Source organism: Alligator sinensis, unplaced genomic scaffold (genome assembly GCF_000455745.1).
Source record: "Alligator sinensis unplaced genomic scaffold, ASM45574v1 scaffold1291_1, whole genome shotgun sequence".
Taxonomy (NCBI): Eukaryota; Metazoa; Chordata; order Crocodylia; family Alligatoridae; genus Alligator; species Alligator sinensis.
The window spans coordinates 1,308,843-1,323,759 of record NW_005842219.1 but is presented as its reverse complement, the minus strand read 5'-3'; the positions used below and the strand labels follow the sequence as shown (position 1 = coordinate 1,323,759).

Genomic DNA, 14,917 nt, shown 5'->3' with positions numbered 1-14,917 from the left:
GTGAATTTGGCTTGCTACCATCATGAATGAGCCTTGCCTATGATCTCCCTAATATAGGGAAGAAAAACTGTAGCAAGCTCAGCCTATTTCATAACCTGAAATCCCCTGTACTCTGGACCCATGCAGCATCCTGTTGAAGGAAATAGGAATCTGCCTAACAGGAACTCTCCTTTAGGAATCCATTTATACCTTCTGCCAATTGCCCACCTTATCCCTGTCCCCTACAGCCAGGAGCTAGATTTAACCATACCTGCTTAGCAATTGCTTGATTACCAGTATGAAAAACACCCCTTACATTCAAAACAATTTCTTACCTGTGCCATTAGAGTCATCTCTCATTACTAACACATTTCAAAGCAAACCTCCCTTTTTTCTGCTTTCACAAAGAACTTGCCATTGACTACTGAAGTAAAGCACTCCTTTTCACACTGTTGCTGATTGTTTTTTTGCTTCCTGAGTTGCTCTGCTTAAGTTTCTAACGCTGAGGGGCATGCTAAAGTTGGGAAATGCACTGCATTTTCAACTGATACTTAAAAAAGGCAATTAAAACAAACATTGACAATCATTTTTAAGTCAGAGTCATTTTATCAAACCCTGTTTTCCCCCTCCATTTTTTCTTATCCCTAAATATTCCTGTTATACAATGAGATCCTTCCCTATTGCACAGTTGGGGCTGGAAATCTGTCATCATCATCATCACTTTTGCCCTCTACCATCTTCTCTGGTAGGAATTTCCTTCTAAAGGGTAGACTGGGTTGGTTACTTCTTTGCTGTAAATATTACTTAAGGAGAAGCTACCTGAGCATCACAGACTAGAGCAAACATTCCCAAAAGCTGCTGAGAATAATTTGGTTTAAAAAAAGACTATAGTAAAAGAAAATCCTTACCTGCCCTCTGTGAGCCTGAGTAGCCATGCTGGCTGCAGCCCACACAGGTGAACACCATCCTACTGACTGCAGTAGCTGCAATCAGTCAAGTTGAGCCACCTGGGCCACAGCCAGCCAGGGACTGTTGGCAGCAGCCAGGTACTGCTTCCCTGATCTTCAGATACAGCTTCAGGAACAGGTAAGAGTCTAAAAGGCAGGGAATATATTTAATATGTGATATCATTGGTGTTTGAAGCTTATGTTACTGTTCTGTTTCCAGATCCCCTTTTAGGATGAGGCTTATAAGGAATTTTTTAGGGATTTCCCTTCTCTGGGGGTTGTAGTTTTTGTCCTTTTTCAGTAGTACCTCCTAATCCCAGGGGTATGTTTCAAAGGGCAGTACCCCAGATTGGGAGTTAAAGGGACCTTAGTTTCTTCCCAGTTTTGCGGCCCTCTTTTCCCCCACTATACAAGTGGTGTAAATTTGGGTAATTCACTTCGCCCTGTTGTGTCCCAGCTTCTGCAGCTGTAAAACGGAGGCAAATATTTTCTTTGCATAAAAAATAATGTTTATTAGAGCTAAATATTATTGTGGACAATCTCCCTGCTAGCTTGCTAGCCTTTTTTTTTTTTTGTGGGGCTCTTTATGCTGTGTACAAATGCTTCTTTGCTCTGTTTTTATGTGTTGGGAAGCTTTCTTTCTAATGGGCTTCACTAATCTGAATGAAGAAGACTTCGGCACACAGATAAGAATATGGCCTATTGAAGTGCACAGAAACATCCAAAGATGTTGGAAAATGAATCCTAAATGCAGGTACCTCCTTGCTACACAGCATAGAGTAGCAGCTCTGTACTTTGCAGGGTACAATATATTGGGTTTAAAGCACAGATTGTCTTTTATTTCACCACTCGTGTATTTTTAGGAGTTTGAGTGGTGTTGCTATATTTTTAGTTTATTTTTTTTGTATTAATGTAATAGCAAAATCTCTTAGGTGTACATAGAATGGCATAGAAATAATGGGAACCACTGGGGTATGTAAAAGAATACATATCCTGCCTAGGAAATTAGTCGATGTACGGTGTTGAAGAAACTTTTCCCCAGGCTGGGTCCTGCAAGCTGACTCTTGTTGGTGGGAGATGGTGCTCAGCAGTTGAAATTGGTGAGTTTTCAATCCCTGCACTGTAATTCAAAGGCAGGGGAGGGGAAGTGCCCAAGTGCTTCTCCGTATTCTTCCAAAATCTGCACCTTTGGGAATCAACCCAGCATAGCATGATACTGACAGTATTACATTTTTATTTTTAATAAAAACCCACTTAAATTCTCAACAGTTGGCAAGTGTTGTAGATATAATGAGTGTAGGGAGGGATTTTTTGATGACTGGACAAAATGCTGAATGGCTGTTAGGCCAAAGGACTAGTGTTCATTGCCTGGTTTTTGGGCTCTCTCACATGTGAATAAGAGTATTAGGCCATCCAAGTTTCACTCATTGGGGATATATTTAAAGCCAGGACTTATATTGCTCTGGTGTCTGAAGGATTACAGCTGAATATTTCAAAGAGATGTTAAAAATCCCCTTGTGTTGAATTGTCACAGTTTGAGAGTCTTGAAACCATCCTGAAGGAAATTCGGTTCAGCGAGAGGGTAGAGGAGAACAACTAGATAAGCATTTGGTGGATGGATGAAAGGAAATCTGCAGTGTAGAACCCTCCCAGGAATAGCATAAAATTGATTTATTAAGAAGCTCAAATGATCAAAATGACTCAAATGTAAGCATGGAACTGTTTTGCCTCTTTCTTTTTACCTTGGGACTACAGAAAAGGCAGCAAGTTTAACATTATGTGCTTGGATAGTTTGTTTTTCAATTGAGAAATTATATATCTGCAGTGCTAAGAAATCTAAAATAGATGCTTCACCAAAACAGCATGATTAGGACCTGAGCTTGTAAATACTTGTGTGTCCAACTTTACTCATAGAAGCAGTACTCATTACTAGCATTGAGATCCTTTTGGAAGGTTGGGGCTTGACTTACGCATGTGTTTGTATTGGTATAATCTGAAAAGAGCCGTGAAACATGAATTTTTGGGTCCAGTAGCCGTTTTGTTTTCCCAACTGCTGCAGCTTAAACCATAAACCTCATATATGCTGTGCTCTCTTTTTCTTTAATTTAAAATTAAAGTCAATGCTGTGCTCTCTTTTTCTTTAATTTAAAATCACAGTCCCCTGGCCTGAAAGTGATTTTTTTTTTTTTTTTTGGTCTCTGTGGAAATGTAGAGGGAACTAGAGAAAAGAGCAAAGCAAAACCTTAGGTCTAATAACTCCTGAACTGCTCAGAAGTTAGGAGACTGATTTGAATTTAAAGGCACTTAGTGTCTCTTGATGATAATTGTGAATTCCTGTTTGCAGAGGTATGGGTAGGTCCAATTGGGTGGTGGTGTTTCCTTTTATCAGCATTTCCTCCCTAACAGAGGAGTAGATAGGTACGGTTTCAGAGAAATAAGCTGGATGTGCTCTGCTGGTTTACAGAGAATCAATCAGTGCTTGCTTCGTATGCTTGATGCAGAGGTGGGAGTGTAGGACCCTAGAGAGGGATTTTAGGCACCATCTGAGATAGCTTGGGATCCAACTTCTGACTCCCGGCCGGGCTCGCTAAAGCTTTTATATATTTGAATCCAGAATGCTTGTATGAGCAAGGCTGGCTGGAAACCGCTCATCATGTAGAGAGAAGTGCTACTGAGATGATGGATGGAGAGACAAGAGGGGCCTTCATCAGCTTTTAATACCTTAATTTCTTGATTCTTGAGATGCTACCAGGAGAGCACTGGTCCAAAAGCAGACTTATATTTAAAAAATAGCAGAAGCCTCTAGGAAGGTGGCAGCATATTTGAGAAGACATACTGTGTGAGAAGCAGCTGCATTCATTTGCTGTGCAAACTGGGGAGATGGGGAAAGTGCAAGAGCTTGTAGAAGCTTTTGAGACCCCTTTTAATAGAAAACTTCCACTAGTTTCACCTAGCTTTGCATCATGGACTCTGCTTTTGCCTGAGCCATGTATTTCTGAAGGCCTATAAATGTGTCTAAAATCTCTTCCATGTGATTGTCTGTAGCAGTTAACTGGGAATGGAGTGGGCACTTGAAGGAAAGCAACATGAAGCCCAACTCTTGGAGGGTGTTGATACCTTCTGTTTAGTTTGTGGTGCAAGAAAGATTTCCAGGGTTATAGAAGGCTCATGTCTTGGACTAAAAGTTGGTAGGATTTGGAGGCAGTGCTTAACTTCCATTTGCATTGTGCCATCTTTTTCCATGAAAGAGAAGTGGCATACAATCATACTAACAGTAGTAGACCTTAAAATAATGGCACACTGGAAGGACACTTACGGGTACTGATCTGGGGATCCTGGTTCTGTCTGTTTAAAATTTGCAAATTCTCTGATTTTAAAAAACCTAAAAAAATCTAAATTCTGCATTTTTTCCATGATTTAAATGAAATGCCACTATATAGGTATCAATTGAACACAATGTTTCATTGACGTACTTACAATTTTAAACCAATTTTGAAGTCTGCCAGTGCCTCAATCACTATAATTAAATACATTCTAAATACCTGTACATTTTGGTGTTGCATTTTGGGTTGTTTTATCATGGAAAATCAGAGCTCCCCCTGCCCTCTTTGCACCCCAGGATACGGGTCCAGCTGTGGGCCTGCCCCCGCCCCCTCTGTGCCACTGAACAGCCCTGATATGCTGGAGCCCTGCCCATGTCATTGCTCCTCACTCCCCACCCACAGCTCCCCACTTCCCCAGCCCTGCTGGAGGAGGCCCCAGCTGCCAGGGCTACAGGGCCAAGGACTTGGGTCCGTAGCTCCTTGCCCCCCACAGCAGCACCTGAGCCCTGGCTGCTGCCTGTGGGAGGTGGTGGCTATTGCTGTGGAGCAGATCATGGAGCCCGGCTCTCCCTCCCCCTCGGGCAGCACAACCAGTGCAGAGCCCGTGCGGGGTGATGGAGGCGGGCTGCTTGCTGTGGGCTTGGTGCTCCCTGTCCTGCTGCCTTCCCCACAGGGCCTCCGCAGCCCAGTGGGTGAGACGCGGTGTGGCAGGACAGTGGGGTCAGGAAGGGAAGCTCAATGCCTCCACCTTGAGCTCTGTGCCCCCACTGCTGTGGGGCAGGCAGGGGGTGCCTTGCCAGGGCGGCACGGGGCTTGCAGTGGCAACATGAGCTTTCCCACCTCACTCTGTCCTGCCACACCGGGTCATGCCCGCTGGGACAGGGGTGTCCCAGGGGCAGGGCAGCTGGGTGGGGAGCCCTGAGCTTACAGCGGGCAGCCTGCCACTGCCCTGTGCAGAAATTGGGGGGGAACATGGCACACATGCCTCTCCAGGAGTGCACTTAACAGTGGGGAGTCAGCCTCCCTGCTCCAGGACAAGCTGCCCATGGCCCCATCCCACTCCCTGCCCAGGCTCTGTGGCCACACATGGCCTCAGATCCCAAGCCCCATATACTACCTTGTCTGGGCAGCAGCTCCAGTCCTGACCAACTCCCTCATGGCGGTTCAATCCTGCCCACCCCGGCCTTATCTGTAGGAGCTGGTCTCCAGGCTGCCTGGCATTCATGTGTGTGCGTGCATGCGCACATGCACATGGTGCCCCCAGTCTGACTGCCCTCCTGCTCCCCTGAGCCCTTTGCAGCACCCATGATTAATAATAAAACTAGCGAATTGCTGGAATGAGTCAATATTTCTTATAGGCCTGAACTATCAGCAGGTCATGGGGTGCGGGAGAAGATGAACAATGACAGAACTGTCAAACATCCCCAGCTCCTGAGAATGATGGGAATATGTATTTCAGTCTTGGGTTGGAGGGAAGAGGATTGTGCACAATGTCTATATTATGGTTCCCCAGCTCATTGCCTGGAAGCTTTTGTGCTGAAGCTGTTTCAGTAATAACATTTTTACCAATGCTTTTCCTACTGTGCTTCTATTTATTTGGATTTGTGCACCAATTGACAATAAATATATGACTCCTAACACAGCAGTTGTTACCAGGTATGTTAATATTTACCTCTCAATTAGCAGATTATTGGGAAAAGGGTGTCTTTTCCATGGGTAAACACAAAACAACTTGAAAACTGTTATTTAAACAACATGACTTTATAGGTTGACTTGGAAAGCCAGAATATTTACTCTTTTTCAGTAAAAAAGGATGTACAAAGTAGACCGAAATGGATAGAATTGCTGTGTTTGACATGAGTATACAGCTTGCCTATTGCAAAAATATATATAAGCAATCATTTATAAGGTTTTGATTTTTATAGGTTCAGTACAGTAATAGCAAATATATGTCCTTAATGCTTTTTAAGGAATTTTCTGGTTTTTCAAGTATCTGTCATCAGCTGCAATGTACTGTGGTGAGTGTTGTGTACTGTAATGTTGTAACATGAACTCCAATGCCCAGAAGCCTCCCTAGAAGACTAGGGAAAGGAACTGTGACATGCACTACAGCTCCAAGAAGGCAGCAGAGGGCAGGAGGAAGTGGAAGGAGCAGCGCTGAAGCATGGGTTGCTGCAGCAGAGAAATGCATGGCTAGAGAGAGTCAGAAGGAGTGGTGAAACTAGGACTGCAAGCTGCAGCAGTAGGGCTCGGACGCGGAGCCTGGGCAGATAGCAATTAAGTGTTTTATGGGATCAGACACTCGTTTGAGCCCTCCGGAGCGGTGGGAGTGTTTAAGATTCTCCAGTGTATACATATCATAGTGTTTAGTGTTTTCTACCAGTTACCTATTCTTGGGTGGTTTCACCACGGTGTCAGTTTACTTCCTGCTACCCAGATCCTAAGTGTATGTGCTTTAACTGTAATATTTATTTACCCATGTCTGTCCCCCTCTCTTTTTTGCCTGTTGGTTTGTGACCCTAATCCCCAGTATCAGTGACCAGTGACGTACCATAGGTCTCTGGCACCTGGGGGCCAACGCTTCCTTCCCCCCACCCCGGTCCTTCTCGTATCAATACTTAGTCACGTCACACAATAAGAACTCCGAAGGGCCTGGCTGGCGCCCCCGTCAGTCTGCCGCTGCCCAGCATCCCTTCTATAAAAGTGGGCATGAATGACGCGTGCCCCTGGCAGCTGGGGGGGCATGGCAGCGGTAAGCAGGGAGCTCCCACAGACACGGCCAGTCCTGGTGGGGGTGGGGAGGTGAGCACTGACCGTGGGTTGGCGACCACCGGCGATCGCAGACCACTCACAGATGCCACCGGCGGTGTTGGCAGTGGGGAGGAGGAGCAGGTGGCGAGCGGGGACTGCCACTGGAAGTGGGAACTTCACTTGCTGGCTCCCTGTGCCAGTTCCTAGGATGGCTGGATTTGGTACACAGCAGACTAATGAAAAAAGAAACCTTGAAAGTACTTGAGTATTGACTGCATTAATTTTTTTGGAAACTTCTGTAAAAACAATGTTTACTAGCTTTCTCATTTTATAGTGTGATTGTCACTAAACTGAAACTCTATACTTCGATTAAAAATAGTTTTAAAGAAATGTTGAGAGATCTTTCTGCTTCTTTGACCAGTTGTACATAGAGGCAGTTTTGTTGGTCAGGTACAGTGTGAAACCTTTTCTCTTGTAAACCTAGATCTCATGCATCTAAGACATGATAAAACTGTGCAACTTTAATTGCATTTCAGTTCAGGACTATGTAACAAATATGACTGAATGCAGCCAGACCCTCTGTTCAATTTGTGGAGTTTAAAACTTTGAGTTTCATCCTCAAAATACAAGTGTCTATTACTGGAGAGGAATAGGATCCCACTGTCTTTGGTAGTTGCTGATAGTATTTAACGAGGAAGGAAGAGAGAGGCTTTTCTGTTGTTTTTCCTATGCATCTCTGCCTGCACCAGGATTGGGCAATACAGTGCAATAATTACTACATGCAATTAAATAGCAATTTAGGTCTGCAGATTTGCAAATGTACAAATTGATGGTAACAATAAATACCAAGTTTGAAGTAATATATTTTTTTCACAAGGCACTTTGACCATTATAGCAAGATTTCGATTTTTTTTTTTTTTTTCTGGGAAAGTGATTTGATTCTTAATTAGTAAAGCATGTCAAATAAATCACAGGTAATGAACACAGAAACATGACAAATATAAATATGGACCATATCCTGACCTTTCACCCTTTTGACAGTAATTAATTCATACTTTGTCTCTGCTACCACTTGGAGTGCATTTAATCAGATCATCATTAATTGCAGAAGTTAACCACAACATCTGTGACATCTGAATAAATCCTATAGGAGTTTGACATTATATGAAATTACTCTTATTACACAATTCGTATTGAGGTTACAAATAGCCATGCTGCTTAGTGAGCTAAATTAGGACAAAATGTTTTATTCCCGTATTTAAATAACTAAAGCAATTTATAGGTGGCTTGGTTTTAATTTAAGTTAAACTTGACCTTTCTGCAAAGAACCCTTCCTAGCACCTAATACTTAATGCCTTAATGAAAGAGGTTAGGTGAAGCAGAAAAGCTTGTGTGGGCTTTTTGCATGGGTTTTTATTTCACCCTAAATGAATTTGATAGCCTGAAGTGTGCTTTTGTACAGTAGTCTTGAACAGGTGCTGTACAGAAAACTTGCCTAATGCTAAGGTTTAGCTTTATGACAAGATCCATGCCAATTTTGTATGTGAGTAGCTCTTACAAACCTGGCAAGCATAAGGTAGCAAAGTCTGAGCACCTGTTCAAAAAAATGTCTGCTATAGTGCTATACAGTAATGTGCCAAACGGCTGCATCTTGCAGTGGTGTTCCTGCGTTATTTGGTGTGATAATTGGGGATATCTGGTGTGATAACTGAAGAATTTTTCATACGCATGATTGGCCAGCCATAGTTTCAAGTTGTATGTGTGATGGCCACTATATTTGTCAATGAACAGGGGCCGGTAGACCTAAAATTGTGACCTGAAACTGCTTGAATTGAAAGGGCAAGACTGTACCTGGGGAAATTGTATCCATTGCAGATTCATATACCTAAACAGCCACGTTTTGTTTCCCCAACCACAGGGCTAGCCACATATTCTATTAGACTGACTTCTCTTAAGTCTAGCACTAAAAACCAAGGTTTTCATGAGGGAGCTTGCTATGGGTCATTCTGTTTGGGAGCTGCCTGCATTGAAGTGTACACAGCATGGCTACCTGTCTCTTCAGACAGCTTAGATACAAAATGCAGGGACTTAAAGTGCCAATGTGCAGAACAGCAAGCCATAATACTTGTCTGAACTCTCTAACTTGGCTATCTCTTTCTTGTTACTATGTGTATTTAGGAATATAAAGGAAGGTTATTTATAGATGTTACCAAATTATTAAAATATTGGTTTTAAATAATTTAAAACCAGGGGTTGGCAACATACAGCTCAGTGGACAGAACCACCCCACAGAGCCATTGGTTACAGCCTATAGAGGCAGGGGGCTTTGGCAGCACGGGGTGGGGGGGAGAGCAGCTTTGTCCATGCCATTGCTGCATGAACGACTCGTGCCCCTGGCGGCTGCGGGGGCATGGTGGCAGCGGGAGTGCAGTGGCAGTGGCGGGAGCCTGGCAGCGGTAAGCAGGGGAGCTCCTGCAGGTGCCGTCAGTGCTGTCGGCAGCAGGGGGTGTGTGCTGAGCACCGACCAAGGGTCGGTGGCCAGCAGGGATTGCAGACGCTGCCGGTGGTGCCAGCAGCGGGGTGGCAAGCGGCCACTCCCCACAGGCATTGCTGACGGTGTTGACGGCACCTTTTTCTAGGGGGTGCACTGCCACACTCAGGGGGTGCACCCATGTGTACCCCCTACGCATTGCCCCTGCGTTGCTGGGTGGCAGGGAGAAGTAGTGGCAGTAGCCGGGTCAGAAGCACCGACCTGCCTTGGACCTGAGCCAGGTTGTTCCAGCCTCGGTGCTGTTTAGGTGCCTGCTGGAGGAATAAGTAGGGACCTACTTAAATCATGGCAAGAGAAAGGGTTTTTCACAGCATGCAGAGCTGATTTTGTGAGCATTTTGCAGTGGCCCCACCCCTTGGTGCCGATTGGCAGAGAGGCCCTGCTTCTTGGAGCTGATTAGTGGAGAGATCCTGGGACAAGGGGTGGCTACCATCTGGATTGCTGGCTGGCCTTCATGCTGCCTACCTCTCAGTGCTGATTGGTGGAGAGGCTCTGCTGGTGGGAGGAGGGATGAGAGGGGAGCTGCCCTCCTATCTGCTGCCCTTTGTGCCATTCTGCCAGCCAGCACCTTTCTCTACGTGCAGCAAGGACCTGTGGCTCCCACTAGGGAGTTGGCTTTCTCTTTTTATTAAGTTGTTTTTGTTCATTTCATGGCTTTTGTGGGCAATCCTGTATTTCTGTGAAACCACAAATTCAGTAGGTCCTTAGCAATAAGTTTGTGGTGGCAAGGACTGCACATGGCTGCCCAAACCCTGAGAGCCTGGTCTAACCCCAAGGGGAAAGAGCAGAGAGCACCGGGGGATTGGGGCGACTCACCACCAAAGGGGAACAAGCCCAGACTGGTGCAATGTGCGGCACTTCAGCACCGCTTTTTGAGATTGCTGTCAAGCAGGCTCGGCAGTTCTCAGCTGATGGCGTCAGCCACAGGCACCACTGCGGGAAAATATAAAAGGATGAGATGGTGCCAAAGAGGGGGAGAGGAAGCGGGGACCTGACACTGGGCAGATTTGAGCCCACGTGTGGGGGGCGGTTTGGGGCACCAAAGTTGCGGGGCACCCAAGCTGCTGGGTCCCCACTGACATAGGGCCAGGAGAAGACAGGGAGCCCCTGCTTGACTCCCTACCCTCCCTCAGCTCCCTTGCTACTTACTAAAAGGGAGGCTTAAAAGGAATGTAGCCTGAGGGGTTTGTCTGCGCCTCTCATAGATGAGCCCCTTTCCTGTTTTCTTTTCCTTTTGACCCTTTTCTTAAAAAAAACAACAACCCATTGGGCCAAGAAGTAAGGGCTCTCTCCCAGTAGGGGAAAGCCCAGAGCAGGGAGCCCAGGGATTAGGGTGAAGGTAGGCAATGAAGAGGATGCCAGGTATGCTCTCACCATGCCTTGAGTCGGCCCAACGAGGGATTGGATGACAGAGCTCCAGTCAGTGATGGATGAGCAGGACCAGAGAGCTGAAGTAGCTACTACAGGCTGTAGTGTGAGTTGGGGCCTTTGCATTTCGTTGCATGCCTTTTGCATTGCACGGGTCAGCAGCCACTTCTCAGAGACTCATGGACAGGGTACTAGTCCCACACCAGGGTTACATATTGATGATGCAATAATTTATTTTACAGACTGGAGAGAGCACCTAAAAGCCCTCGGAGACATGCTGGAGGAGCTGTGAGTGGCAGGCCTTACAGCAAACCCAAAGTGTGCCCTAGGCTACAAAGAAACCCAATACTTGGTGTTTCTTGTGGGAGGGGGGCAGATTAAATCCCTAGCAGACAAAGTGCATGCCTTGAGGGATTATCCACCACTCACCAAGAGACAGATAAGGGTATTCCTGGGGCAGGCCAATTACTACTGGTGTCTAGTACCCATGTTTTCAGAACTAACAGCCCCTCTGGAGTTAACCTGTTCCTCCCTGACCTTAAGCCTGGCTGCGTGTCTCACAGGCAGAGGATCCTGGAGCGAGGTGGCCGCTGGCTTCTGGTGCAGGCAGCGCTGGATGATGCAATGGGTAGAAGTAAAGGATGAGGTGATCCAGAGCACCGTGCATAAACTCAAGCCTCAGGCCAGGAAGGGGCAGTCTGGCTCTGGAAGCTGCTGAGGGAAGAATCTTTTCCAAGGGGCGCAAGGCCTGGAGACCAGATTGCAGCAAGAGGAGTCCCGGGTAAGCCCCGGGTAAAGGAAAGCTGAGGACGTGCATAGGAAGCAAGTGAAATACCTGGGCACTTTTTCTGTTTTCTTTCTACTTGGAGCCCAGCACTCAGGGGGTGTGGTGAACCCCACGCAGGACATTTCTTTGAGTTGGGACTGGTGCTGGTACTTTGTGTTTGTCATATTTTTCCTGGGGGACCGAGTTGCGTCTGAAGGGGAGATGGAGGCCACTGAAAGGGTGTGACTGGGGACACCCCAAACTTGAAATTCAGCGAGTGAACAGAAGAGAAGAACTAGAGTATGAGGCTGAGCCTGCTCAGACTATAAGGCAGGAGGTGGCAGGGGGAAACAGGACTCAAAGCCCCTAGCAGCCTACAAAGTAGATATTGTGGGGCCTGGAAGCTGAGCTCAGAGGGCATAAGAAAAGCTGAGCCAGGAACTTGTGGTCCTGAACAGTGGGCCCTGAGCTAGAGAGCTCAGCTAAAGTAAAAGTTGGATGAGGCCAGGGGGATCCACAGGCCAGACAAGGTCCCACTTGGTCAAATTGTGCCTTACCCTCTGTGCAGCCTCCCCAACTCACTTTTACATTAAGACATGGCAGGTGAGAATACCAAATGCAGGGCGGGGGGAGAGACTGGAGGTTGCAGACCCAAGCAGACCTTTAAAGGCAAGTAAACTGTAGTGGCATCTGTAAGTGGCCTGCGGATACCCACGTTGGTACAAAGTTGTAGGATGCTGATGCATTCTTAAGTGCTTTGTTTAGTACATAGTCTGCATTTGCCAGGGATGAAGTGCTCTCAGTAGTGTTTGCTGTCTTTATTGGGGGCTATCGCAAGGGGGGGGTGTCCCTTTGTCTGTCCTCCCCACCCAGATCTTACCCAAAAGACCAAGAAGTGATCATCTGTTCTCCTCCAAATAAGGCACAATAGAGCCTTGGACCAGGATCTCTGAGGCTCCCATTCAGCTTATATTCTGCAGTTCACCTCCAAAAACTTCTGAGAACTTTCATGGAAGCCAATACATATCTGTGAAAAGTGTTGTTGATGCAGCACCTTTCATGGAAATGTTATTGTGAAAAAATTCCCAGCCAGGTCTACAAGTTCTGTGACTTCCCGTAAACTCTGCATGCATCTATTTTTCCCTTTTGTCTTGATGCTCCCTGCTGCTTTTCTTGCATCACCTTGGAATCGGTACTGCTTAACGCTTGTTTGTCCTTTATAGCATTTGACCTTGGAAGGAGGTACCATTTTTCTGGACTGTTGAATCAGCACACTAGGGAAAAAGAGATGGAGATGATAAAAGGTCTGAGAGGGAAAGAAACAATAGGAGAAGCAAAATCGGGGCTGAATGCACAGAGTGGATGAAGGACAACGAGAAGGGAAAAAAAACTTTCGGAAGAAATTCCCTTTGTAGATTTTTATAACATGCCCATCACGTTACTTGGACTGCCAAAGGTGATGCAGCGTGTTGCATTAGCAACAGGCTGGACGAAGGAGAGAGGAGAGTGAGAAGAGGAAGAGGGTCAACAGAGGGCTCCAGGAAGGCTCCCGGGCTTATTTCCTCTCAGATCTCAGCAAAATAAGAAACAGCATCTCAGGAGTCAGTTGGAGGTAAAACCCAAATATGGTGAGATGCAGAGCAGGTCAACATTTTTGAAATTTTTCATCAGAAAAAGGGACAAAAGTTGTACGAAGAACTTCCCTGGTTTCTGTCTGTCTTTTTTTTTTTTTTTTTTTTTTTTTTTTTTTTTTTTTTTACTAGCCTTAGCTTAAATGAATGATTTCAATTGTAATGAATATGGTTAAATAATGTATATAAGGTTTTAAAAACTATTGTAAAAGCATCAGTAAGACGCAATAGTTTTAGTAGAAATATACTACTGCTGTCTCCAGGCAACTGGCCTTTATGATGGATAGTCTTATAAAACTGCTACTGTCTTGTGTAGATTTTTCTAATATTGATCCATTAAAAGCTATGCTTTGCTTGAAGTTATTCAACCAGTTATGTACCCACCAAATGGTTAGTCTGTCTTCCTGGTTGTCCAGCATACTTAAGAGACTGGAACGTTAAAAGCCTTACTGACGTCCAGGTGTATCCTGCCTTACACATTCCCTTTATCTGTCATTTCTTCTTAACAAATTCATGCTGGCTGCTAGTAATCACCCTTGCACCCTTCAGGTACTTCCAGACTGAATGCTTTATGATTTGCTCAAGTAACTTTCCAGTTGTTAAAATGCACATGCACAAACTATCCTTTTGCTTTCTCATACTCTTCCTAAAAGTCTCTGTGAAGTAAATAATAATTTGAAAAAGGAACATGGCTTTCTTCAAACAGTGTTTCTTTTGGAAAACTAGAAACATCCCCACTTCAAACCAATTGGCATTTTAATCCAGTTGGTTTTGGTATTGGTTATCATCCTCTGTAATAAATGACAAGGGCCAGCTACTGAAGGCATGTTACACAGCGAGACGGTTGCATGCGTCTTTTGCTCTATTTGGAACAAATGAGCAAATCTCTATCTTACTGTGAAAACTACAGTAATTGTAGAGATCTTATGACAACACTAGATGGCAATAATGCTCTATGGATTTTCATGCAACCTACGGTATCTAAGCACGTTTTTTTACAGCTTCAAAACCTACAACTAGCGCTTCTTCTCTGAAGCCAGACATTTCCTTAAAGGTAACTTGCTGAGATGACTCTGTTGGTTTTCCCCCCCACTTCTGTACTCTTGCTTTCCCTCCACCTCTTCAAAAAGTTAGTGTAATAAGTCCCTTTGGGAAGGAACTAGTCTTAAGAGTGTGTGAATAGTGATATTTGCTTTTCTTCCTTGAAGTCACAGCTTTGGATCTGATCTAAGGCTGGTACTAAATGAAAATCAGTGTTAAGATCCCCATTTTGCATTTGGGGATGCTGAGGCACAGAGAAGAGAAGTGACTTGCCCTAGGTCACCCATCAGGCTAATGGTGAAATCTGGAGTACAGCCAAGGTACGCTGAGTTGCAGGACAGTGCTCCATCAACTGGGCTATGCTGTCTTCCAAGTCAAGTTGTTATTCTGATATCTCTAGCCTCTCTACCATTTTACATGCTGCTGTCTTCTGGCTGAGGCCGACAGTCCCTCCCGGCTCTGTCTGGACTAACAGGCTATTTACTATAGGGTTTAATGCAGTAGAAGCAATTTACTGAAGTTGGAGGAGGACTTCTAACTCCTGAGCTGATGATGGTAAA

General features: G+C 45.3%; 1 long non-coding RNA gene across 3 annotated transcripts in view; it reads left to right on the top strand.

Moving 5' to 3' along the window:
- Nucleotides 1-994: 994 nt before the first annotated feature.
- Nucleotides 995-14,917, top strand: part of LOC102380259 — a 62,219-nt gene continuing 48,296 nt past the window's right edge. For 2 of the 3 annotated variants that reach the window (XR_324251.1, XR_324250.1), the window contains exons 1-2: nucleotides 995-1,065; nucleotides 1,560-1,680. This is a non-coding gene — a long non-coding RNA (uncharacterized LOC102380259). The remainder of the gene's footprint in view (nucleotides 1,066-1,559; nucleotides 1,681-14,917) is intronic. The other variant, XR_324252.1, reaches the window with a different exon arrangement.